This window comes from Lonchura striata, chromosome 2 (assembly GCF_050655825.1).
Source record: "Lonchura striata isolate lonStrDom1 chromosome 2, ASM5065582v1, whole genome shotgun sequence".
Classification (NCBI taxonomy): domain Eukaryota; kingdom Metazoa; phylum Chordata; class Aves; order Passeriformes; family Estrildidae; genus Lonchura; species Lonchura striata.
In genome coordinates, this window is record NC_140704.1 from 90,382,273 (window position 1) to 90,406,680 (window position 24,408).

Here is a 24,408-nt window from a genome sequence, read left to right on the forward strand (position 1 = left end):
AGTAATCCATTTGCATACTTTGGAAAAGAAGTGTGATAAGCAAGAAGTCTCCATCATTCCTCATTTTCTCTTCCTTCTTTCTCCTCCTATTCCGTTTCAGTGGAAGACATGCCACTTAGATGACAACACCAGAGAGGCCACTACAATAACAAGGTATTGCAAAACTGTAAACATAGGTCAGTAAGTTCTTTGGTGAACAAAAATCTTGAGTTACCTCTCTCTGATGAAGAGCTCATCAGTGATAAATCCACTAAGACAGAACTAAGTGTATGAAGTTAAATCCACCATATCATTAAACATTGCCATGTAAAGATGTAGAAGATGAAGTCAAGATGGTTTACCTCTTTCAGGTGCAAGTCTAAGAACCACATTAAGTGCATTCAGAAAGACTGGATTGTATTCTTTTATCTATCACTGAAAAAGAAATTCTAGCTGAATTGCAAGTATGCAGCAACATACACAGCAGAATTTATAAATCAGGATGTCTGTACAACTCTTAGCCTGGAAGAAATTTAAAGAGTAGGTGAAAGTTGTAATGTAGAACAATTTCCATTCCGAAGTATGCAACACTCAGAAGACACACTGAAATTCTTCACAGCTTAAGGCTGGTATGTCTCTCACCTTGAAATAATTTATAAATTCACAATAAACCAGAATTTCCATTTTCTGTAACATTTAACTTTCTAATGAGACATGTTTCATTTCTCATACTATATTGTAATCTCAAAACCAACATTGATGCCTTGAAAGTGGCTTGGTTTATCTATCAATAAACTGCTTACCACCATTAGCAACAGCAATCCCACCTGATTCAAAATAAATGCTTTTTAAATAACTATTTAATTCTGGATACAAAGATCAGAGACTTATTTGGGTCGTAAGAGCTTTGATACCATAACATTTTGGTGCACAAACAGCAGTTTCCTAAGTAGGAAGACCAGAAACATAAAGTCATTCAATTTCCTGTTTTCAGACTGTTTTAAGGAAGAATGTCCTGCAATGTTGAGATACACAGATCTCTGGAGATTACTAAAATTGGTAGCTGTACTGGCAAGATGAAGCTGTGTGTTCCTGTACAACATACAGACCATAATGATACCCTGTATGTAGAGTTTTATATAGAGATAAAAGAATCACAGCGTAAATTTCAGCTACCTATGTATAATGAAAAACAAAAAACACATGAAAGCCAGCTCACTGAATTCACGCTGGTTACTCTTCTGCTTGAAAAACCATTTACAGCCAAAGAGAAAAGGAACTTGAGATCATAATTACTCATTAAAATTATACACAATCAAAATAAGCCATAGATAGTAGTTGTTCAGACACCAAATAAGAAAAAAGACACTAGCAAACATATTAAAAATACATGAACTTGAATGCACAGGGCTGAACAACAGCAGGACAATTATGATGTTGAAGTCTTATAGTGCTTTACAGAAATGTTCCCAGGAAATTAATTCTGAGGCTTAGTCCTGGTAACATCGGTATGTGAACTGTACACTGCTAATTAGGATATGACAATAACAAATACAAGTTTTAAACTGCTGGTATTCAAAATTCCAGAAAATCTCAACAAAAAGTTTGCAAAACATTCCATAAACAGTCTACTAAATAATTTTCCAACTGGACTATAGTACTAGTAAGAAAGCTTCAGTGACATTAAAGAAGAGTACATAGAATTTATATTTATATAGTCTAAATAGAACATATTATCAAATATGATGAATACTAAGGCCTAAGGGCCTTCAAAGTTAAATATGGAAGGATAAAAATGGCCCTTAAAAGAGTTGAAATTGAATTTAAGATTATACCATGATTATATTTCTCCTTACTCTTAAAATTGCATGACAGGGGAAATTGACAACCAAAAAAACCTGCAAGTTCAAAATAAATAGAAACTATTTCACAAGGAAGCATTTCATATTTGGCAGTCACCACATGAGAAAGAATGCTACAAAAATAAGAGCAGTTTGAGCAACATCCAGGGCCAATTTGTACCAGTTTGTACATCTTTAAATTGTGTGCAAACTTGAGCTTTCTTCAATAGGACAAGGGTATCTGAGCTTTAGACAATTTGAGAAAACAAATGCAGTTAAATCTGATAGAATAATGAAGTGGATGAACTGGAGACACCCAGAACAGAAAGAAAAATATGTTCTATTAAACACTTCACTGTTCTTTGCTACCCATAATAAAGAGGGGAAAAAAGTAATAGAAGAAATAGCAATGTTTTGTCATATCTAGTAAATTCATAATTGAAAGTCAACAAATTCAAAATAATACAGAAAAGAAAATTAAGAAAAACATCTACATCGACATTTAGAAAATTTTAAGTCATATTCCAATATTATCTAAATTAATATTTAATTACTTTTTATGAATTTTTTCCCAGAAACAATATTAAAAATGTCTTAATATATTTTCTATTAAAACTAATGAGATCAAGCATAAAAAAGAATACTAGTTTTCTAGTTTCTAGATAACTCTTAACATTCGGTTTTTCAAAATGTGCCCTTTCCTACACACACATGCAGGAGTTTATATGCAGGAACCACATTCAGTCTTGATGCTCTCCTTTTATTGTCATCAAATATTGCAGTAGTAAGCAGCTGCAAAAACTAGCTACTTCCTTATGTGTATTATACCATATTTATGTATTTCTTCTATATGTATGTCATATTGCTTAAATATACTGATTTTCATACATTCTTTTATGCTTTTAGCCCTGTAGCCAAATATATCTTATGATTATATATGTCTTATGACTATGGAGAAAAGTAAAGCAGCAGTATTTTTGGAAAAGTGTCACATTTTAGGAATTGTAGTCTCTAGTTGACTCATCCTGCTAGTAAAATATCCCACATTGCTAATTACTTCCCCTCTCCCTCCAGCTGGATGAACAAAAGGCAAAGATCACAGGTTGGGATAAGAGTAATTTACCAGAAACAGCAATGAGATAAGAAAACAAACAGCAAAAATACTAATAATGAAAGGTGTATGACAAATAAATGATTTATACTGAAAGCCCACAACAAAATACCAGCTCTTTGCCACCACACCAACCATTTTCCCAACTGGAAAGGAACACATTCCTTGTAAGCAAGAGAGAGACTCCATTTTCCCCAGCCCTGGTAACATAACAACATAAAATCTTTGCCATGCCTTCCTCCCCTGATCTGGGATGGAACCAGGACAAAAAGGTTTCTAAAAAGAATCAAGGCTATAGTAGAAAAAAAATGTTTGTTGTACTACTCATTCTATTCATCAAAGCAGTAGAAAGTAACAAACCTGCTTAAAATGAAAAAGTGGAATATTTAATGTCAGTGTGAGAAATATAAGAAAACAAAGGCTCCAAAACAAGCCAGAGGATAAATACTGGCTTTCGTTTTGTATCACAAGCATGTGAAGATTTGCTACAAGTAACTTGCCTGATAAGGGCTAATTACCTCTCTGTATTTACATAAATATGTTTCTGGGCAGATTTGGTAATGCTGACACAGAACAACAAGCTGAATATGCTTGCTAAGAGATATGAAGAAATCACAACTAATCAAACCTCTGATGTGCATGAGACCTTGCATCTATTGTTTTCTTCCTGGGCCGATTTACAATTAAATCTTATAAACTATTACTGATGCAGAAAAAAAGAAACTCATCTTTACAGGCAACTATTGACTGTTTAAGTGTGCACCAATTTTCCCTAAACTTTCTTATTTTTACAGGTCACAGAGTTTCAGAATGCTGTTTTCTTTGTAACACACAGCACCACACTAATATCTACATGTGGGCTGCAGGTTAGATGGCTGGAGCACACAATAAATGATGTGGAAGCTCACAGTGTGAGATTTTCTCATATTTCATATTTACTCAATTATCTGAAATAGTTGTACAGGATACTGCTGAAAAAAATTGATATCAGATCAGATTTGGATGTCTGTGCATGGTGCATGAAAAGGAAAATATTATAATAAAAAAATTAAAATTAAAATAATTAAATAAAAATTAAATACTTGAGCAGAAATAGATTAGCAATCATGCAAACTGTAGAATTGAAAATTAAAGTAAGTTTCACTTGCATTGATAATTCACATTCACTGATAATTTGCACATTTTAAAAAATATTTCCTAAAAAATTCTAAGAAAGCCGAATGCATCACCAAGGAGAACTAAGCGGATAACCAGTGTTTTTATGGCAGCTGTACCAATGAACCCAAAAAGCAAGTGAAAGATGGTTTCCTTAGGTACATCTTGAAAGGTAACATGGTGGCCTCTGGAATCCTCTTTAATTAGCCTTAGGAAATCTACTCCAAACATGTATTTGGGACAATAATTTATTCACAAGCCTTTTCCTTTGATTAAGACTAAAATTAAGGCCATGGCATACATAAGATACCTCCTTTTTTTTTTTTTTCCTTAATATTTATCATTCTGCTACAGAAGTTATGCATCTGACATGTCCATTTCCCCAACATGGCAAAAGTTCTATAGAAATAAGAAAAAGAGAAGCTGTGAAGAAAGGCTCCCTATGGAGGATTCCTCCCTGAGAAGGTTTAGGGTGTTTTCAAAACACATACTAGTTGACTCTTATCAGGTTTTTTAAAGTATCTCAAGATAAGAAAAGAGAGAAGAGAGGAATATTATTCTCCAAGGGCAGAAAACAGGAGTAGGAAGTGCAGACTTAAGTATAAGTCACAAGCTAAGAGAACTGGGGCAATCCAACAGGGGCAAATGGGAGGCTTGGACAAAATTACACAGAGCAGGGACAAAGTCAAATATATTTGTCTAGGCTGAACAGAGAGAGGAGCACCAGCACATGGCCTGGTTTAACATTAACTGGGACTCAGAGAGTAAGGTACAGACTTCCAGGTCATGTGTCAAAGCTCCCAACTTTTGAAGGGAAATGGCTCCTTGAACTTTTCTTTGGCAAATGAATAGAGAAGCAAGGAAAAAAGAGACACCAAAATACTGGTTAATTAAATAATTATGGGAAATGTACAAGTCTAGGAAAGGTGACCAAGAAGTTTTTTAACTCTTATAGTGCTCTTTAAGTCCCCCTTGGTTATTTCTTTTCCATACTTCTCCAATTAAACAAAATAAAGGTTCATTTCTGATCTGAAGACTGAGCAGTACATACCAAAACATTCATGTGCTCTCAAACTTGATGTATTTTCAATATTCAAATGAAATCCACATTAAAACATCTTTATCCTAAACAGATTTGCAGCTGTTGAAGAAAGTATATGAAATGTAATCTGGGTGTCTAGATTCTAAATTCATGCCCAGATATAATTATATCTACACACTTTCACAAACAGCAAGTAAAACTGTGTTTTAAATTACTATTCTCTTCTGAAAAGGTATTTTGAGAGATAGTTCATTATTAAGGCACGGTTTAAATTTTACCATCTAAAACTTAATCTACAATGAAGTTATCTGAGAATTAAACTGTAGTAACTAAGTAATTTAAATTCCAGACTTCCATTTATTCTGTATTTCTTTTATTCAAGGATTAAATAATTTCACTACAGAGGGTCCTCTTACTTTGAGGATCCCTACCAATATGCTATGAACTCCTGATGTGCTATTAGAATTCTTCAACTTCATACTAATGTAATATCAAAATTTTTTTCAAAAAAAAAAAAATTTATTACTACACCAGTTGTGGATTTCAGACAACCACCTGCAGTTCCACCAGGAAACCACTTCTGAAAAACTCAAATTCATCTTTTCCATCTTTCTCCATTCTTAACTTTTGTCTTCAACCAAGCTAGAATTGCCTTTAGAATTTCTAGTCATCTTGCACAATTAAATATATTTTCCAGCTTCTTCCTTTCTTGTTTAAGCTTTTTATTCATCCAGATTTTTTGGGTTTTGTTTCTTTATAGTGTTTTTTCAGTCAGTCTTTTAAAAATTCATCACCTTTTTGTTGCATATTATAAATGGCTTCATATTTCTCTCTAAGTTTCTTTGGACAGTGTATTTTACTTGCTTATTTTTTTCCCCTAGCAATTAATGGTTCTTTCCTCAAACTATTCCAATTGAACAATGTTCCAATTGACAAGCAAATAAAGTTGAGAATTCTTGTTTCTACCAAATTATTTTCTGGCAAAAAGAAACAATTTGTCCTTCTTTCCTGTGGCTTGATATGAAATTTTTCCAAAACAGATGAGCAGAATTCCAAATTTGTAGCAGAATAAAACCAAGTATCTATAACTATCAGTAATAAAAAAGAAAAGGAAAACAAATGTGATTTAAAATAATCCAAACACTCATCTCTGAATGCAGGGATCTTTTAACCACCTTTCAAATCCCATTCAACATTTTTCATTTCATGGCAGGCTGTACTGAAAAAAACACTCAAGCCTCCTTATTAATATTTCACTTATTTTGCAGTCAGACTGCTTCTGATCACAAGTAAAACCAGGCTACTACACCATGGAACCAAATCTGTTGGTACAAATTGATTTTTCTCCCATTCTCCTACCTACAGGATAAGAATATTTATCTCTAGAATTTCTCTTCTAACTCCTTCACAACTTATGCCACTAGTCAAAAATGTTGAACATTATCCATTTACTACACTTTAATTTTGGGGTCTTGGTGGATTTTTATAGATAAAAATATATTTGAAATATAGATAATACATAATATTGCATCATAGTATAATATTACAATATATTACAATATATATCTAATGTCTGTTATACAGACATACTCTGCTCACACATATGGAATTCCATACTAAGTAATTTCTCTTCCACCATGAAACTCAGGAAAAACAAAAAATTCTTTTACATCCTCTATTGTTCTTTTCCACTTTCATCTTGCTATTACCATTCTTATCAAACACTACAATGTCTTTACAGTGTTATCTTTCCACTATCTTTTGACTTTATTGCAGGTTACTCCCTACTTTATCCTTTGCTTCAAAAACTAGACTAGAATTTCTGCAATATAGCCATGATAATTGGTAGAAATTTAAGCTCTTTGACAAATCAAGATAATCTTTCCCTGGGTCAGCAATCCAAATATGAAGAATAAGACTGAACACAAGCTTCCACTGTTTCTCAGAAATTATTTGCTTTCCTCCCTGTAAAAGCTCTCTAGAAATATCAGTTCCTAACTCTTGGAATTTTTTTTCTTTTTTTAACTTAATAAATATATATTTCAACTGCTCTTAATTGTTCTGATCTTTGGGAAATTCCTTAGATCCAAGTGAATCCAAATTTTTTTTCTTCCCCAACATGCCCAGGACATCTTAAAAACTGACAAAATATGTATTTTTAAACATATTTATCAAAACATGATGTAAAATCTCAGTATATAATTTTCCATTTCCAGATACCAAGAATATTGCTAATACATAACAGGAAGCAAGGCATGAAAAGTCCCAGTGATTATTTCTTTCTCTTACAAAGTGCTGCAGAAATATTTTCCATTCTTTCTATTAAAACTGTTTTCCTGCCAGGTACACACACATTACAGCAATTTTCCCCTCAATTTTTTAATGTACATGGAAAATACATGAGTGATGCAGTTTGCATCCTTTGCTGTGCATTTCTTCCCTTTTTATTATTCTAAGTGTGTCACTCATCAAATGCATTAGTTTTTCACCTGTCTATCCATCTACCTATCCATCCACCTGCCCTTGACTTAGTAATGTGATTTTGCCTCTAAGCAATACAATTAAATGTAAAAGTTATTGATGTACTATATGTTACAACAAGCTATTTCTCTTTGCTACTAACAGAAAAACATACAATATATTACCTCCAGAATCTGTTCACATTTTATTAAGTCTAAGGACTATAAATACATGTCCTAAAGTCATAATATGAATAATACACCTTGTATTCTTACTACTTATGAAAATTACTTACACTGATACCACTTTTAGGATTTTGAAAATACAAGCCAGGCAATTGGAAGTCCCTTAAATTATCTCCAATTTTACATTCAAAGAAACATCACAGTATTGCGTTTAGATGCATTTGTTCCAGGGAAAAAAAAAATGAAAAAAAAGTTATGATACAACATTTTTACTCACTGAAATAAAAAATATTCTGGACTAAGTCGGAAAACATACTTTAAAATTAAGAAAATAACCTGTTTTAAAACAGCCTTTAAGATTGGCAGTCTGCTTAACTCTAAGCTAGACTAAAAATATATTTAAGTATGGCTATTTTCCCTGCCTAGGCAGTAGAAAAAGTGCCAAGCATATCCCTGCATTTTCATTCAGCTCTTCAGACCTAAGAATCTCAATTGCAACTATTCAAGTATGAATGGAGTAAAAGGGACTTCTCCAAGAAAGAGGGTAAGACTTAAAAATAGCTAATCAGGACAGCAATCACTGTACTTCGTCCAGGATGTGAAGAGGTGACTCTTTTAAACTAGTATTTCTTAAATATATATTATAATCATGGCAAGCTCAAACTTGCTTTAAATTTTAATATTCATTATATATATATATGTTATCATACCAAAATAGTCCTTTATCATCACATTTGTTTATGCTGTTGCTCAATATTTTGCAAAATTAAGTTTTATGGTTTTGTGCAAAAACATGGTTAAATAACATAGGTAAGCTACTATGGATTTTAACCATTCAGTTCCTATCTAAGCTTTGAATTTCTAATGATTTCAAATGGTATGAGGGTTTAAATACATTTAGGGCTCTGGATTTTAGTCTATCAGTGCCCCCCTTATTTTCATACTACAGAATAAGAATGCAGCCAAAACCAACAAAAGAGGCACAAAAAATTACACTCTCTTTTATAAAAGCCTTCCCCCACCCCCCCACCCCCCCAGATTTTCAAAACTAATGCACAGGAATTTCCCCTGAATAGGAGGAGAAACTTTGTCACTGTGCAGGTGCACACGCGCTGGAACAGTGCCCAGAGAGGTTATGGAGTCTTCCTCACTGGAGGTACTCAAATACCATCTGGATGCAATTCTAGGATGACCCTGCTTGAGCAGGGAGGCTGGATCAGAAGGCTCACTATGGTCCCTCCCAACCTGACCTGTAATTCTGTGAAGCCTGTCCTTTTACAACACTCTGAGGAGAACATCATCTCTGTTGAGAGGTAACATTTGTACTTTTCCCAGCAAGTACACTTAGGCATGAATCCAAGTGCATATTTTTTAGTAAACTTGCAGCTGTTGACTGACTGTGGCTCTCTGTCTCTTCAAACACACTGGAAACTGAGCCAAGCATTCCTAAACTAAAAAATATCTGAAAAAGGTGGCATCCATTAGCAATCCATATGCACTACAAAATGGTGCAGATGAGGAGTACATTCTGTGTGCCCACTCCCAGCAAACACTTCATACAAAAGAAAAATTTTGAAATACATAATGCCCTATTTTCTATCTTCAAGAAGCAAAAGGGAAGCACCAATATGTGAGAGTGATGACAGCAGTTTCACAGCCTTGCAGGACCCAAGTTCTGTGACAGTCCCAGATCCATTGTAACATGAAGTCCACCACTGTTTCCTGAGAGAAGGGAAATTATCAACTACAGCCTGTAATTTCCACATATTTAGAGATTTCAATTATAGCCCTTAAAAATGATGGAAGATTTTACTAGTGTTGATGACTTTTTCTCTTGTCATTTCTACTTAGTCTGATCCCTAATTCATATTGGCTTTCCTTTAGTTGTTTCTTCCATTCAAAATAAGTCAAGTTTTGCATCAACTCTCCTGCTCTGCTTCTGGGCAGTTACTTTGTCCAGAGGGAACTAGCTCTCAGAAAACTTTAAACCTGTATAATCTGTATAATCTTGACTGTATAATCTTAGAGGCTCTTAGTCCACTTTTAATCATTTCAAGATCATTAAAACTCATTCATTACAAGATACAACTGAATCTGGACAGGTTCCATGAAGCTAATTACCAATGGCCTATACTGCTTGCAGCCAGGTAGTGAAGAGCACATGGCCTTTACATTTCCCTGTTCTGTCCAGAACAATGAGTATCTCACAAAGAGAGTTAGAAGTTAGACTATGTATCAAAGAGACAAGCCGGACATTCTGACCTTTTGGAACCATAAGTCACTATGGGAAGAGCTGAGGCTCAAAGGAACAGGAAAGAAAGTCTGGACAGGGTATCCTTATAAACAAAAAACAAGGAACAGGTATCAGAGAAGTTCTTTTCTCACTGAAGCCAGGAGAGAGATTCTGATCCTGGTGAGACAGCTCTTCTAAAAACAGTTTCAGAGCATAATTTTTGTTTTGTTTTGTTTTTTTTTAATATAAGTACACTGCAAGAAATTTTATTGTTAATGTTTCATTTGAAATTATTAAAATGTAAAATTACTTTTCCCATTTCTCTACATGATTGTCTGAATAATAATGGAAGATGATTTAATTTTAATTGTATCTATGCTGGTGCTTTCTGCTAGCAAAGCCATTAACCAAGAAACTTGGATGCTTCTTTACTTGGGACCATCTTTACTGTGAGCTGATTAACTGGAAGAGAAGTCTCTTTGGAAGGTTTACAAACCAATCAAGAAGTGAAGATAAAATTATTAAAGACCCATTCTTATAGGACCAGAGATGAGTAATCACAGGTTGAATCCTAGCTTTGTGTCTGGAACAATCCTTCAGAATCCTTCAAAAAACCATCCAATACTTTACCCAAAGCTAGGTACACGTTGATGCAACAGAAAATGAACTTTCATCTTTGCAATTCACAGCATTGGCTCTAAAGGCAAAAAGCTCTAGAAGAACTTTTGACATTTGAATGTTTATATACAGTAGTCAAAACATCATAGCATGTCACATGGGAAATGGATACTTTGGCAGGTAACAATGACAAAGCCAGCCAAATCCACTTTCTTTTTAGTATTGCAGTTAGACCAACTTGATGTCATCAATGATTTCAGTATATATGACACAAAGACATTTAACTCCTTATGATAGACAATTATTTTTGAAAAGTTCTAAAACAACTAAAGCACCTCTAAATCTCAAGAGTGTAAAAAATTTAATTGGTAAATACAAATTTACAATTAAAAATGTATAGAATACATAATTAAAATAAGGACATTTTCATCACATGATAAAATTTGATGGAACATAAATATTAGTATGATAATTTACTTTATGTTTTTAAATTGTATGCTATTTCTATGTGGGTTTTGCAGTCCAGAGTTTAAAAATATATTTCATTGTCTAATGAGATCCATCAATAATTTAATTAAAATCAAGTCTCTCTCTCACAATGCCAAATGTGTAGATTAGCATGTTGGCAAAGGTCTGGAAGAGCAAAATATGTCAAGACAAACAAAAACTGAGGAACTCGAGATTGGTTTCAAAAATGCCTAAAATTTAAATTTAGCCAGCCTTACTTTAGCAGAACACAAAAAGACTCATTAATCTTGCTCATTTATATATTATCTCTTTTTAAAAAATAAATTAACTTAAAAGTGTCAAATATCCTCAAAAATAATCCCAGTCTATGATCCCTCCTGCCTTCCCTCAGTCTTTTTGATGTATCCTCAGGAATCATTCATTTACTTATAGACAGGAAAAAAGCTTCATACATAGAAGAAAGAAACACATTTCAATGTTTAGTGCTGGGACTGGAATATTGTTGCATGGGAAGTTTTTTTTGTTTGATAGGGGGTTTTCTTCATTTGTTTGTGGGAAAGGAAGAAAAAAAAAAGCATTTTTTTTTTCTATATCCATTCCTCTAAAACTATATTTCTGACAGGCTGCCATATTTTATTCACAAAACATACAGCAAAAGAAATTTTAAAATAAAATAAAAAGAATTTTTAAAAAATTAAATTGTGGATATCTCAGAGCAAAAGGGGACGGACATTACTAGGAAGTGGGAGAGGAAGACACTTATTTTTTCATTATTTTCTAGACACTTAAAGAACATTAAGAAAATGGAAGTGCTTGTGCAGTCGATCCTTAGCCTAATCATTAGATATTGACAAGTATGCCCCATATCAGTCAGTCTCCCAGAGGTTCTGTGGAAAGTGGTCAGCTAAAGTCCCAATACTGTTACTTTTCACAGTAGTTATTTATAATCATACCAGCTCTGAAGCAAAAAAACTCATTGATTAAGGTGCATTTTATATGATTGCATAAAATATTTCACTCTCCACAGGCCAATATGAAACACCAGGTTCAGCAGGTTGAGACACTAATTGAATATGTTGAATATATTTACACGTTGTTTCACTAAAATAACATTTTACCTTGCCTCAAGTGAAGGTGCCAGTCAGCCAGTCTTCAACCAAGGATTACAACAGATCTGTTAAAATAACATTGGTATCTCTAAAAAGTAAGGACAGTCCAAAAGATAAGGTTAGAATCAGCAAGATTACATCCTGTGAAATTCTAAGGAGAAAGAGCTCTACTGAAGACAAAACATATGTAAGCAGAACTCCTGGAAACTCCAAGGAAGTGCAGCCACAAAAGCTACACTCTTCACCAGGTGCTTGTTCTGTCCTACATACTTTGTGATTTAAGGAAACAGGGTTGAAATGCTCTGATTCCCTGATACCTGCAGCAATACAACTGAACACAGAGGGAGGAGATGACCACGTTATGTTTGACCCCAATAAAACAGGGTGACATCTCCATTCCTCTTCACATTTCATAGCAAATATGACATGGCGTATCAAGTGTTGTAAGCAACTATTTCAAACTGGTATTTTATCTTAAATTGACTCCACTTACAAATAGTCTGCTCCTAACCGTTCAACATTATTGTATTTATGACCTTCATATATGGTGATTCCTAATACCTCCTACATGCTCCAAGAGCTAATTGATGCAGAAAATGCAGGAGGTGACAAAATACATCTTTGCTCAAAACTGCACTGGCCTGAGAACTTCAGTAATAGGGGTCGTAAGAAAACATGGTTCCATTGTGATGTATGAAATGTGGCAAATACATTAACAGGCATGGAACCGTATCTTTTAGAATACATTGAGTTATTTCTGTTGGAGAGATCCAGGGCCAAGAGTACGTTATTCAATTAGAGTTTTGTATCAGATTAGGAAGAGCAGGAAGAGGGAATGTGAGCAATTTCTAGGTTATGTTTTTCAATGTAATACTAACAGACTTGAAAAGCATTGGAATAATAGACTCAAATCCTCTCCACATTCCTAGAACTCAGAGCTCCCCTCTCTTGTTTTTAAGCTTCCTTATTATGACCTTGCAATTTAAAATGTATTTTACAAACTTAATTTGAATGAAATAAACAGAAAACTTCATTCACAGACTCAGAACTCTAACATAGCAGCAGCACAGAACTCTTTAGTATTTTAGCTCACCCAGCATGCATCTATATAATTTTAGATGATCAACACATTAAAGCTGATTTTATTTTATTATTTTACACGTGTATGATGAATTGAGAAAAAAACAATATGCTTTCACATTCAGACAGACCAACTTACCAAGTGTCATTGCCACTGACTTTATTTCCCCTCAAGCCTCATTCATACTGATTTCTTGGATTTTATTCAGGTATAAAATTTGCATTTAGATTGTTCTCCTAGAGGTAAAAAAAACCCCAAACAAATCCACTCTGAAATCCTGTGACTTCCTTCAATCTTATTGCAACAACAATCCCAGTGATTGCATGTGTCTGGAAGCATTTCAGCATTGCCCCTTTAACCAATCCAAAGTTGTTACCATCAAGTATTATTTTATCCCTTCCTTATTCAAACTGCAAACAAGACAACAATGGTCAAGAACACAGTGTTAGGAAAGGTTGGATAGTATTTCCTTCTATGCTCAATATGTAGAAAAGCCAAATAAACTTACAAAGATAAAAATAAATGTGTGACACATAACAAGGGAATAATAATCTTGAAATTACTGATATTAATAAAGTTTCAGAAGGAAGCATATATATATAAATGTATACTGGAAATAAGCAACAAGTTTGCCACGTTTTATTTTTTTCAAATGTAGACATTTTATTAAAAAGACTAATAATGTGACCATATATTATTACAAATGTAATACATAATTTTTTGTAGTCCCTTTAAATTCTGTCTTCCAAATCTTTACCCCACTTTTATCAGTGGAGGAAATTTGATGACTGAATGGTTTTTTAGTCATTAACTTAACATGAAATTTTTATCAGTTAATTCTTCCCATTAATTTTTAAAACACAAATAAACCTCCTCTTAGAGTGTACTTCAGACATCATAAAAATAGGCAGCAGACTGTAATATCCTTTTCTACTATTTTTAAAAATTCAGAGGCTATAAATCAGCTATATCAGAGAAAACACAAAACACTGAAAAAAGCCCCCAGAACTTCAGCACTTAACTACTTTGCAGATTGAATTTCTAGTATTGCAAGCAATCATTTGTAGTAGACTGCCTCATTTAAAAAGAGATAATGAGCTAATTATCTATTAGCAGCCTGATCTAGGACTACAAGCAAATGTAAATAAACACAAATAAAATTCTATGAAGCAATGAAATCAAGTAAAATTACAAGCTATATGTAAAAATTGGCAACACACACATATATTTGCAGAAAAAATGAGACCTTCCTCTCCTACAGAAATGCTGGTCATTGAAACTAACAAAAGGAGAGAGATCACCTATTACCTAGAAAGCGGTCTAAGTGAGCAAGCACAGCTCACTGTAACTGCCTTAAAGCCAGGCGCAAAGTCTGCTAAAGTCCATAGGAAACCTTAGCCCTGAGTTTTGTGTTATCTAGATTAACTCCAAAGGCTCCACCTCATTGTTGGGTCCTGCACATGCCAGCAGTCTCCAGTTTCCCTGGCCAGGCTGTAGTCCTCCTAATGCAACCACATCCTCCGGAACCACCCCCAAGGGCCAGAATATCAACTGTTGAAAAAGTACTGTGTCTTCTGTAGACCTTGGATGGTTACAGGCTGGCCAGGACAGCTGGGGCCTGCTGGTGAGCCCAGGGGCCTGATGGTTGTAGCCGACCAACAATGAGAACAACATGACTGAATTATCTCCTTAGTGTATGCACCTCTCTTTTATGCCCAGTGATTTAAAACAATGCCCTGAAACTTCATGTGTAATAGTAATTTACTATTTCTTAATCCTTTCTAGAGTGAGCTCATTCACCAAAATTCATATCCTCATCAACAGAAAATATTGTTTTATATTATTAGTTGTAGAACAGAAGGCCAACAATAAGCAAGAAGCTACCAGTTAATCCTTGACTCCCACTTAATACCATAACATTTGTTCAGGGCTCTTCACTGTTCATTACTGACTTTGTTCTCTGCCACCAGTGGATGGTTGTTGTGTTGGTTTTGGCTGGGGTAGAGTCAGTTTTATTCACAGCAGTGAGCAGGGGCCGTGGCTTGGACTTGTGCTGAAAACAGAGTTTGTCATTGCTGAGCAGCACTTACACAGAGCCTTTTGTGCTTCTCACCTCACCCTACCCCACACCAGCAAGGATCCTGGGAGTGGACAAGGAGCTGGGAGGAGAAACAGCTGTGACAGCTGACCCCCATTGATGAAAGGGATATTCCCCAGCACATGGCATCATGCTCAGCATATAAAGCTGGGGGGAGAAGGAGGAAGAGGGGGACATTTGAAGTGATGATGTTGTCTTCCCAAGTCACCATTACATGTGATGGAGCCTTGCTTTCCAGGAGATGGCTGAGCACCTGCCTGTCCTTGGGAAGAAATTAATTCCTTGTTTTGTTTTGCTTGCATGCATGGCTTTTCCTCCCCCTGTTAAACTGCTTTATATCCCAACTCATGAGTTTTCTCTCTTTTACTCTTCTGATTCTCTCACCCTCCCCCATTCTTTCCTCATAGAGTTGTGGAGTGAGTGTCTGAGTGGGGCATTTTTGCTGCCTGGGGTTAAAGCACAACACTTGGACAAACCATTATTGCATGCTGGACACCAGAAGGAAAAGGAAAGTTCTATTGAATCTAATCAGCCCTTTCTCTCATATATAATTACCAGAAATATGTAACAACAGTTATATTTAACTCAAGCTAAATCTGATGGCAAGTAAAACAAATCTATTCAGAGTGGGATAAAACTGCTTTGAACATGTGCCACATGTTTCTTTTGGCACAGGAGCAACCACAATGCAGCATTCTAAAAGTACTTTTCATTCTCTCAAGAGGAAAGCATTTATCAGGAGTAGCAGTCAAACTCTGGAAGGTTTAGTTGTCAAGAAAATGCTAATTTAATCAAGTGCAGATTTCCATATGGTAGAAGTTCCCCATTATCTCAATCTGAGTCCTTTAACAGTATTCAGAACTAGATGTAAATTATGCTGCAAATAAGGTGATGCCACAGGTTCATCTTTCAAAAAATGCAACACTTTATTTGTACTGTAATTAAAAAAAGGCAGAGAAGAAATGGAGCCTTGGATATCAATATTGTGCTTATGACAGCTGATGGGTGACAATGAAAAGGCTGCTCAATATTCTGAAATCTGATCTGGGCAACAATATGTGTGTCTGCATACACAAATACATATGCAATATTCATATCTAATACACACACAATTCATAATTCTTACATTGCTCTATTTTATTCCTCATTACTCACTCCCTAAATTTCTACTACTGCTTCATTTCAGATTACTAAACATGCAGAAAGTGCTCATGCACTGCAGCAAAAACCTGCAATCCATCACCTGAAGTTTCATTTTATGAATTTCTATCTCCTATTCATTCTATCCCTTAATCAAATCCGCAACTGCCACCTCCAATTTTTGATTAAATATTCCAATTACACAAACTTTAAAAAGTGTCCCAAAGTGCAAGTAAGTCTTCCAGCTGCTCTTTTATTACTTTTACTTGAGTCTCGCTCTGAGCTATTAATGAAATATTTCATCCTTTAATTAACTGGACTGATTAGCTGAAAATTTTCTTGGTTAATAAGGAGAGTGTTCTAGGTGAGCTGACACAAAATATCTTTCAGGTACTTCACAGTTCCTATGACCACATATACTCACACACCCTGTCTCAGTACAGAATCTAAACATGCCAACAGAAGTACCACAGATGGTAGGCTATTTCTACCTGTAAAAGAGAGACAGCTCTAAACAATTTGCACTCCAGAATTCTACGCAGGAAACTTTTCATATAACACAGTGCTCATAATTCGCTTGGCTGAACAAGAGAAATGGGATACTGTTTCTACAGTATTTTCAAATATGGCATTTTAAAAATACATAATGCTATTGACATTGGGTTTGCATTTTTAAGAAATTTGGTTATCCAAATACATGTCAAATGAGGTGGAAAGCTATGCCTAAAGACTTAATCTTACATGCAAGTTCAGAAAAGCACACAAGTCATAAGACCTAAGAGGAGACTTCCAAATTAAATTTGTGAAGTTCACAATTTTCTTAACACAATGACAAAAATCAAGATCTACCTTACCAGATAATATAAAAAATCAGGGAAAAGGTACAAACACTTAATATAGAAAGCCTAAGTCTACATACTCAGACAAGTAATTTAAAAGGGGACAAATTATGGAGCCTCAGGGCTTTTCAGAAAAAAAAAAAAAAATTCCTACTTCATCTGATGTGAAATATACCCAAATTTGCCCAAAGCACAATCTTTTGTACTTAGTGTTTACTGATGTCATGTTCTGAACAATTATTTCCTTCAGAGTTTGAATCTGGTTTTCCTCTTCCTCATATTGTGAAAAAAATTTATTTTTCAAGAGAACTTTGATGCAAGAATACAGAAGGATGGATTTGCATCCGTCTTTTTCTTTTTTCTTCTTATATCTAGGAAAAAAACAGTCTTGGAATGCTTTAAAATTCAGTGTCCTTCAAAGAATAACTTCCTAACATATCATGTGGATTAATACTAAAAGAACAGATAGGATATAAACAAGAAATAGTATTTATCTAAAAAGTTACAAGAATAAGCTTAGGCATAATAGTTTGCTGCAAAAAATTTATAAAAGTAGCCCAAAGAACATCAACTTGCATTTGAATTGGAAAGAGCTTTAAATTAATCTTACAGAATAACTTTGTTAGAGCTGGCTATGTCTCAGTGTAGAATCTTCTGAATCTTGTAAATAAATAAGATTCTTTAAAATATATATTTTTATATTTATTAGATAGTGCAATCCTGAATGTCCAGAATGCATTTTTTAAATTCTTATATTTCCTGTTTTACATTAAAGGACAAATATTTTAATTGGCTGTGAATAATCACTTCATAGAAAATACTGTTATCTTGACAGAGCATAGCATAGGAACAGACAAGTGGTTAACATAAAACCAGAACTCCCAAGTATGTTTTATAAATGTTTGGTTTTGATTTCTAGTCCTTATTCCCAAACACAAAATTACCTACCCTTTAGCATCTGCAAAGGCAAAGAGGAGAATTCCTATTGACTTCAACTAGACTTAATGAAACCTATGAGATAATGTATTTGTGTATAGAAGAAGTTGCTCATGGGATAAAAGTTTCCAATAATATAGAACGTAATGGACGTAGAGGGAAAATTCCTAGAGGATCTGAACTCTGGATGTCAGAACTCCTCATATCCAGAACAGATAAGAAGTTTTGAAATTTCATTGAGGGGAAAATAGCAGTATTCCTATGATGGGACGGGAACCGATTAAAAGGGAAAGGACTGGAACAGCCCCTTCCAAAAAAAGAAAAAAAAAAAAAGAAAAGCTCAAGTAAAGAATAAGAACATCATTCTTTTATGCAATATCATTCAGCTAGCCCCAATGAAAACTGAAAATGCAGGTTTAGTCAAGCCACATTCCCCCCATATCTTTTTGAATGTCTAGGAGAAAATGCTCAGAAAAAAAGATTTTTATCAATTCTTGTCTCTGCACACAAAGCCAGTTGGATTTTAAAGAAGTACTACAGAGGATTTTTTCTCACAGAACATAAGGAAAAAAATAACTTCTTCCAACTCTCAGACTTCTCAAGAAATTTCAAAGTGTATTTTATCCTTAATTCAGCTATGCACATTGAATACAAATTTGCTGCAGAGTAGTCTAATCCTCTGTTACTCAATGTGATAGTGACAAAAAATCCCTACAATTATGAAAGAAAAATTGCTATTTGAAGGGGGGAAAAAAGAAAGATACTATAAATGCAATGTTTTACACTCTAGAATAGAAAACCCTAGATATTTAAAATGACCCAGAGAATATAATCCTCCCAAAAAGACATTTTAAATAGAAGTAGAGAAAATTCAGTATATGGAAAAGTTAATTAAATACATAACATATTTCTCTAAGTTTCAGATGAAGTTCCATTTTCATTTTTCACAGAGATTAGTCCACTGAATTGCAAGAAATCTCTGTGGATTACTTAAGACTTCTATGGCTTCTAGTGAATTGCTTCGAAAGAGACCCTTAGAGTCAGGCGATATGCAACTAATCAATAAAGAGTGCTTTTTTTTTACATTGGAAAAACTGCCATGAATAGCAGTGAGACCTGAGTACTCAAAATTGCAAAATGAATGTGGAGACAGATTCTTCAGACAACCTAAGGCAAGGATGCCTAATCCTGTCAAAAGCCATGGATGGCCCCTGAGAAAGAAGCATGCTTCAGGTTATATCATAATTAGCTGTGCCTTCAGAGTTCCAGTTTAACTTGATCTTCCTGTGGCCAGAAACATAAATACTTTTGTGTCCAGCCAATCCTAAACTGGGGAACTTGGGAAACTAAACTTGGGTTTTTTCTGCCAATCAGGAAGCTCACCAACACTCTTGTCCCTGTAATTTTTTGACATTCTTCTACTTCTTAACCCTTCTTTCAGATGAGAAGCTCTTAGCTACAGTTGCCTACAGGCTAGGAAGTTCATGTGAGGCTACTACTTAAGGCATCCTTCTTCTTGAAAAAAATAGCCAACTCCAAAAGGCAAGAAACTCCATTTTAAGAGAGGTGTTTTTAAAAAATTAGATTAATTTTCCTTAGAGTTGCACTGCACACTGATGAAGTCCAGGCAAATTAAACTGAGCTACATGTCCAACTTCTTGACAGAAACCAGATCAAGACTAATCCTATCCTTGTTAAATTACCCATTTCTTGCATGCAGGCTATCTGTTTTAATCTTTTTTTCCTCACAGCTCATTCAAAACATTGGTACTAAAGCCCATCTTCCATTTGCATCTCCTGGCTCACTCATGAGCTCTTACAAAAGCTGCAAATGTTCTTTTAAACTGTACACTCAAAAATACTTTTTCATCCTAATTTTCTATACATACACTTAATATTATCTCCTCTGCAAACTCACTCTACCTTTATACATCATTCAACTATTCCCTTTATCTGCTCATGTGCTTTTCTGTGACAATTTCCAAGTTGTTCCATTTTCCACATATATGTGACTATCCTAAATACACTTAATCAGTAGTTGTAGATTCATTGAACTGTTTAGGTTGGAAAACACCTTCAAGATCCTTGACTACACCTGTTAACCTATTGCTGTCAAATCTACCACGTTCTGCAGGGCTACATCTACATATATGATCAGAAATACTCAGTTATTAATTTATGCGACAATGGTGACTAGCTGGGCCTCAATCTAAGATCAAATCTTTAAATAAAACCTTGTGGGATAGATGACAAGTTATTGTCTAACTTTGACTAAGAAAATGATAATTTTTGCAGAGGATCAAGTTTTTTTGAATAGTTCAATGTACCTTAGATGTGCCTTTGGTCTCACTTTACATCCATTCAATTACCAGTGCAACTGCCAGTTTGATAAATCAAGATTCAGCTATTGGCAATCATGTTCAAAAATCATGAGGCTGAAATCCAAGTTGGTTAGCCAACAGTTTTTTTTAACTAGTATCTTTTGTAGAAAGAACTGCCTTTTCTCAAACTGCAGTACTGAGTAGGCTGGCACAACTCATTTATCATTCATGCTTTCAGAACACAAGTGTGAGAAAAGTGAAATTAAATCCTAAATCCACCTTCAACCCCTTTGAGCCTTGAAAAATGTATCTGAATTATTTTGCATAATCTGCAGGGGTATAAGAGGGGTGGGAATTATGAAGAATTAAAACTGAAATCAAGAATCTCTCCTTTGGCAACATAAATTTTTATCTCCTTCTATTCCAAAAGAATGGACCTACAGCCTTATCAATGTAGCCATATAGAAGAAGCTTGAAATTACAGACAAAAGGAAAAGAAAGGAAAAAGGGTGGTGGGGCCAACTTCAAAAACTATCTTGAAAATTATGGATTTCATAGTACATTAAAACGAGCATTCCCCTGCTCAGTAATTTACCACTTTTCTCTTTGCTTTATTCTTATTTTTTAACTTACAAATATATTTTTTAAAATGTGAAAAACAAGTAGAAATTGTGTGCTGCTAAAACACTGAAGAAAACACCTAATGAATAAGAAATAAGATGCTTGAAATAACATTTAAAAAAAAAACCAAAACATGCTACCTAGTGAAGTAACTCAAAAACTCCCCAGAAAATCAAACAATTCATATAAATCATCTTCCCTTTCATAATCTGTATTATCAAGCCCTTTATTTCATTCCTTCCCTTCACTGCTTTGTAACACTCCTGCACATTTCTATTTTTACAGGGTTATGAAATGAAAGGTCCTTTATATGCCACATATCAGTAAACAAATGACATCCTGCAGCCACTTCAGATATATCACCTCTTAATCCACTTCCTGATATTTTTTGGTTCTGGGTTGTGCAGGTTTTTTGTTTTGTTTTTTATTCAAGGAATTAGAGAGCTAAAGAAAGAAAAAAAGTTAAATTATTCAACAGCAAAAGAATGCACTGATTAAGAGGTGAAACTAATTCCAATATTATGGGGTTCTTTTAAAGGACTGAAGCAGACAATCCAGTTTAAGAGAATATGAATAAAACTAAAAAAAAATAATATTGCTCAATTTTGTTTATACAAGGAGAAATCATTAATCGGTAATCATTAATGCAGCTTATATTTATTCCTTATATTCCACAAAGACATTTAGGAAATATAAGAGTTACATTTACCAATGTCAAAAATGACAATGAAAGAAAACACCATAGTGTGATAAAACAGCATTTCATTAAAATTTGATTAAGCTCTGTAGAGTTTTAATTTATTGACTTCATAAAGGAAATATCTTTGTACTTCATGTAAGAAGCAAGTATTCAAAGACCTGAATTTAATTATATAGTGAAATATTTTAATACTACATTGACTTGATTATACTACTTTCCAAAAGACATTAAAAAATGCTTGAATAACAATAAAAAATTGGAAAACAAAAACTAAGCCATGGAAATCAGAATAAGATACATTTAGAAAACTAGAAGAATAGAAGAAAGAAGTCCAAAAAGTGACACCAAAAGCAATGCAGAGTTTGAAATTATTGCACTGTTCATACTCCCATTGAACTAAAGATTATTATTCAGATAAGGGAGGATTTATTGAAATGGTATCTTATATAAGCATAACAGTATGACTCAATTGTGAAAACAATTCTATGGATTATATATCTCTTCTTCAAGAAAAGCACTTCAGCTGGAGAGAGCTGAGGTGAACATGCATTTGGAGTTTCTTTTCTTGAAACGAAACTGCAATTTCAACAAATGCACAAACCATTACCTACTGAAAGTTACTCTGCATTTCTCCTACTACAAAAGTATATATTTTAATTGTGAAGCCCTAAACAGGTTACATGACATAGCTTCAAAGTGAAGGAAGAGTTTCTATAGTGATGATTGTCTACTGCACATTTCCCATTAAAGTCTGGTCATGTCTCACTGTATTAAGTCACTTTTTGAATGTGCAGGAATCAACAAGTATTTTGCATCTGCTCAAACTACAAACAGCTAGAGAAACACACTCCACTTCTAAAATGCAGTATCAGACCCCAGACCATGGTTAAGCATGCCCCTAGCCTACTTTTAAGTGAAAATCATGACTACATTTTTCCTATTCTATTTGAATTGTGTGCCTCATACAACTTTTCATCATACTTGGCTTGTACATCTTCCTCTACACAATTAAGTTGAAAGAAAAAAAAGTAACCAATTGCAGACAATTCATTGAACGTCCAAAACTACTAAATTTGTGTTTTTCAAATTACAACAATTGGACTTAAAGAACTAAAACAGATATTTTACATTACAGAAAGATGCAACTAGTTTGCAGTAAACATTTAATATTCCTTTTTATGTAAGACAGTCTGTACAATATCTGGATTATCACATTCCCAATCCTTGTCAAGTAGAGCTAATAAATCCATACTATGGATCCCTACTGAAAATTCAAATATTAGTCCAAATCCTAACTAATCTGTTTAGTCAGATAGAACATTAATGTTAATCTATACATATATGAAAAATCAGTTTCTTACATGGCAGATTGGTGCTCAGTTGTCTCTTTTAGCAGTCTTTTCTTAATTGGGCAGATAATTTTTTTCAGTTTCAGAGATTAGCTGCTGCTCTTCCTTTATTTCAATTCTTTCTTTTCGTGTTGGTAGATGCACTTTTATGAGGCTACCAAATCCTTAAAGAATGTGGCACCAAGTTACCAAAAGACTAGTGGCCTATTTTTAGCATTCAAGGGAACATTTCATCATGATGCACATATGAAGGTTTGTAAGATGTTCTGTCATTCAGATTGACTTTATGATAAGGGACTGCACTCCCCTTTATCTTTTTAATATAGTAGCCACATTTGAATACATTTGATAAAGGGAGCTGCCTTAAATACATTCATTAAAGTCTTACATGTTTCATTAAAAAATAGGTAAGTATATAATTAAAGAATACTTTATAACTTAGATCTTTGTGTAATCAAGTGACAACCGCCTGACATTAAGTCAGCACATAGTGGTTGGTATGCTGCTGTACTTGTGTGGTGTGGTTTTTCCTCAGTCAAATAGATCAGGTAGAAGGGCTGCAGTGAGGACAAGGAAGAAAAAACTAGGGGATGAGGAACAAGTCCATAGACAACCAGGGATGTTAGTTTTTTACTTATACAACAGATTTGTTTGTCTTCTAAACCTCTCTTTTGGAGTAAAGAAGAAATGTGTCATTCTGAGTTTTGTGTTGGACTCTTACCTGTGTATTTGCTGTGCTGTGCTGCACAAGTCTTCAGATATAATTGTGTCAGTGAGAAAAGTGGGTTTATGATAATTTAATCTGATTCTTTTTGTTACCAGTTTTGCACTGCAGTTTGAATATTTGCTGTCTGCCTCAGCTGTGCTGATGCTTTTAGTAACAGGAATGCTTAACCTCTCCAGTTTTGATGAGAAGTCAGGTATGGTACTGGATTCCTGCATCTTTGTTTAATTTAAACAAGACAGAGGGCTGCTTTCTGCTTTATTTTTTTTTTCCTCCAAGAATGCTGTCACCCCATAGCTCACTGGGTGTCAATATAATTGTATTTAGTGAGAGAGATGCTGATGAACAGGTTAAAGTTTACATTGTTTGAATGACAAGTGACTTAGCAGCACTGATAA

The 24,408-nt window shown here is 34.3% G+C and overlaps 1 long non-coding RNA gene across 1 annotated transcript in view; it reads right to left on the reverse strand.

Annotated features, from left to right (window-relative positions):
- Positions 1 to 24,408, reverse strand: part of LOC146768333 (uncharacterized) — a 69,872-nt gene that overhangs the window by 25,142 nt on the left and 20,322 nt on the right. Inside the window, exon 1 of the long non-coding RNA XR_014952804.1 lies at positions 19 to 24,408. This exon is cut by the window's right edge and continues 20,322 nt beyond it. This is a non-coding gene — a long non-coding RNA (uncharacterized LOC146768333). The remainder of the gene's footprint in view (positions 1 to 18) is intronic.